Raw genomic sequence first — 4,352 nt, 5'->3', positions numbered from 1 at the left:
TGCATTTATAATATATAATAAATATATATAAATAAAATACATATTTATATATATAATATATATATATATATATATATATATATATATATATATATATATATATATATGGCAGGTGTAAATGAAAGTGGTGTCATGTTGTGGTGTGGAGGGTGGCCGGGGGTCGAGCGTGAGGTGGCCTGGTCTGGCTGGCTCTCCCCTCCCTCGCCCCCAGCTTTCCAAGGCCACCTAGAGGTCGTGGCTCATCACCACTTCACCTCCATATGTTATAAGGTTATTGGCTCGGGTAAATGGCCAGGTTACTTGCAGTGGTCAACAGCCAGGTTACTCGCTCTGGTCAATGACAATAGCATGATTACGTGCCCTGGCTACCCTAATCTTGCTTTATTTTGGGTAGGTTAGCAGTGTAGGACGACCCCTGACACGACGAAGCAACACGGTACGGGGTCAGGTCAAAGGCCACGTCATCATACCCTTAGGGTCGTACCGTCGTGCTTGTGGGGTCGTACCGTCGTGCTTGTGGGGTCGTACCGTCGTGCTTGTGGGGGCCGTACCGTCGTGTTCTCATGGGGTCGTAACAGATGACTGCAGCAGCAGCAGTCGGGGTCCTGTGTCCTTCCTCCCAGGTGATGGTCAGTCCTGCCCCGGGGAGCCCGTGGTCCCCCTTCGTAGTGAGGGGCCCGTAACACCCCCTCCCCACAGGGGCTCGTAGGCCCCCGGGGGGCCCGTAACACCCCCTCCCCTCCAGACCACCATGCGACACTGTGTTCGATAATGATGTTCCGATTTTAGACAAAATTTCACAAATGAGGAATTTGAATCCTGGAAAATAATGTCAACAGAATGTTGTTAATGGCTGTAGGTGTGTGTGAAAGCTAATAATTAGGTTGGGTATGGCGTTCCACCCCTTATTATTCATCCTTTTTCCTCAGTCTTTACTTCTATTACTACTACTACATTGATCCACGTCTCCAACTGTATATAAACATTTCTGTATCACATTAATGATGGCTCAAAATAATTACCCCAAAGTCTGTTCACATGCCCAGAAAACCATTTTTACCGACAATTAATACGAAAATCAGTTGATTTCACCAGTGATGGACGTCACTGATACCCGGCACGTTACGAGTATTCACAATTTACTTATATTTAACATCAAACTTTCGTAAAATCTTTAAAAAATTTGTGTACAGTTGCTGTGACGTGGGGTATCATCTGGCGCTACCGGACTCCTCCGTCCTGATGGGTGTGGGTTACGCCGCGTGTGATAAATCACCGACCTTCGGCGAGGATTTGCATATCATTGGAATAACTTTTCTCTCTAAAATGAGTCCATCCTTTCCATGCTACTGACTGTAGCGTAGCCTTGTACCTGCAGGAACACTTGAGAGAGGGGATGTTTGAATACTTATTATCATTATTTTTAGTATAGTAATAATAATAACAATAATGTAAAAGTTGCATAATACTAATTATTATAGCACTCAGTAATAATAATAATAATAATAATAATAATAATAATATAATAATAATATACTCGGTGTGAGGCTGTCACAAAGCGTATTTTCAAATCCCACTGTTGGTGTCATCTATATTATTGTAAGTTAACATTTGGTTTTCCTCTTATTTTTTACTGGTATATCATCCATGGTGAACATTAACGTTTGTCTGAACGTTAGGACTGTGCTGGGTACATGGGCCTGGCCTCACGATACCAGGAGGATGAATAAAGTGTTCCATTATTGAATAACTTCAGTTTGTATTAGTTTACCCTATGTTGGCTGACTACCAGACCGGTTTTCTTTTACAAAGCAGTTGGAGGCTCGACTCCCTATAGGAAGGTATGAATACGTTAACATACATCATTTATTCATATATTGGCTCATCTATTCTGTTTATAATTCCTCAGGAACCTTTTCTAAAAAGGGTCCTGGTGTTACCCGAGGGCCTGTTACTTCCAGAGGCTTCTCCACCTCCAGGGCTGCGCTACATTCAGGGTGGACTCTTGTGAAGTGAGTTCTCAGACAAGACTGTATTCTGAGGTCAAATGACGAAGGTAAAGCCACACTATAGGTGACTCTTCACTTATATCAACACTGATACAAACTTTCCCAATAATCTAGACAGTAAAAATCCATTTCATATTTAAGGAAAGTTGAATGTAATAACATATGTGCCTGTGCCACCATTGGCTCTCAGTATCAAAATGGTCTTTTCAGTCACAGAAAACGGAAGCCACGATATCTGGTGGACTGATTGCGAAGGGTACGAGAGGCGACAGTTTATCTGGCAGTAAATGGTTCGGGAAGGGGGGGGGGGGTCGATAGCGAACCCATCCGGGTAATGAGATTTTGGTTAAAAAAAAGAAAAAGGATCATCTGCAAACCTTCAGAAGAAAGAATTTTATCTGTAAATCTTCAGTGGACGTGAGGTCATATATAAACCTTCACAGGGACCGAGGGAGAAAGAATACTTCCCACGTATTCCCTGCGTGTCGTAGGCGACTAAAAGGGAAGGGAGCGGCGGGCTGGAAATCCTTCCCTCTCGTTATTTTTTATGTAATTTTCCAAAAGAAGGAACAGAGAAGAGGGCCAGGTGAGGATATTCCCTCAAAGGCCCAGTCCTCTGTTCTTAACGCTACCTCGCTAGACGTGGGAAATGGCGAATAGTATGATATATAAATATATCTTTCAAGAATATATATATATATATATATATATATATATATATATATATATATATTATATATATATATATATATATTATATATTATATATATATATAATATATATTACCTTCACAGGGACGAGAGTCGTATATACATACAGCCCAGTAAATGGGGCTCATATGAGAACGTTCATCGAGTCAGTATTTATAAAGTGATACAATTGATGTGTGAGATTATAACTTGGATGTATGGACTGATGTTGAAGTGGGGGTTTAGGCCCGACACCGAGACATTGGCTCATTTAAAATGACGGAGCGACCGCTGAAGTCGACGGTACGATCCAAGAGAGGCATACGGTACGATATTTTGGGGCTCAACGGTACAATCTTTGAGGTCGAGGACACGACCTTGAGCACGATGGCACGATCCTTGAACTGGACAGTACGATCTCTGAGAACGAAGCTAGAATTCATGAACACGACGGTACGATCCTTGAGCAGGACGGTACAACCCTTGTATGGGATGGTCCTCGTACCATCGTGCTCAAAGATCGTACCGTCTTACTGAAGGATCGTACCGTCGTGCTCTAGGAGTCGTACCGTCGTGCTAAGGATCGTACCGTCGTGCTCTGGGATCGTATCATCGTGCTCAAGGATCGTACCGTCGTGCTCAAAGATCGTAGCGTCTTACTGAAGGATCGTACCGTCGTGCTCAGGAGTCGTACCGTCGTGCTGAGGAGTCGTACCGTCGTGCTCTGGGGTCGTACCGTCATACTCTGTGATCGCACAGTGGCTCACAAGGGGAAGGGGGAAGACTTAAGATCCACAGATCCACAATGAATACACGACAAACGTTTCCTGAGTCTGTGGCGCTCTGGATCCAGTCTCCGTTGCATCCAGGGTTCGACATGTGATCAAGTAGTTTCCTAAAACGTTTATACATTTCCATTGCCAATTTTGTCATCTATATTCATTTTAACACCGGATATTGATTTTTTGACATTTATTTATAGTTTATTAAAGCATGATTTCCGTAGATTGGTCAAGAAAGACGTGCAGTACACATGAAGCAGGGGCTGGGGTGTCGTGGGCGTGAAGACGCCCGCCCGTCCTGGGAATGACAAAGGGTCACGTAGGCCTATCCAGCACCAACTGTGATATATGTGAACTCTGCCAGTAAGGGACTGAAAGAGGTCACAAAGGACAGTGACACTGACGAATAGACAAAAAGATGAGACACAGAGGCTTACTAAGAGAAAATATAGGAAGTACTTACCCAGTACAAATGTTCTTTCTAAAGGGTATTAACAGGAGCGGGGGAAGGACGCGTCCGAACACCGTTCACAGTACACGTAATGCGCCAGAATCTACCATCACAGGGGAAGCTTGCTACACAGTATCGACCGGGAAACTATAGATGGGCGGCGGCGTGAGGGGGTTTATATAGAGAGCGGGGGGTAGCGGGGGTGCCGGGGGTCGCTGGACGGTGCGCGCGGCAGGCAGGAGCCCGGCTGCTGCTGCTGCAGGCGGCCGTCACGTGAACACCGCCCGACTCCACGACTTTAAACTCGCAACCGCCTGCCCGACCGCCCGGCCGCCCGGCCGCCCGCCCACCCTCCTGCCACCCACCCTTGGTTATTCCTCACCCACCCACGTCACCCATCCTACGCTTGTATATTTTAGTG

The 4,352-nt window shown here is 45.0% G+C and overlaps 1 protein-coding gene across 1 annotated transcript in view; it reads right to left on the bottom strand.

The window, feature by feature from the left end:
* The window catches only part of Drat (Death resistor Adh domain containing target), an 85,864-nt gene extending 81,766 nt beyond the window's left edge, over positions 1–4,098 (bottom strand). Inside the window, exon 1 of the mRNA XM_071688748.1 lies at positions 3,944–4,098. The gene's annotated coding sequence lies outside the window, so the exon portion shown is untranslated. The remainder of the gene's footprint in view (positions 1–3,943) is intronic.
* Between the last annotated feature and the right edge of the window lie 254 nt (positions 4,099–4,352).

The sequence above is a fragment of the Panulirus ornatus genome, chromosome 46, assembly GCF_036320965.1.
Source record: "Panulirus ornatus isolate Po-2019 chromosome 46, ASM3632096v1, whole genome shotgun sequence".
NCBI classification, from domain to species: domain Eukaryota; kingdom Metazoa; phylum Arthropoda; class Malacostraca; order Decapoda; family Palinuridae; genus Panulirus; species Panulirus ornatus.
The sequence above is the reverse complement of the archived record's forward strand: the minus strand, read 5'-3'. Positions and strand labels throughout refer to the sequence as shown.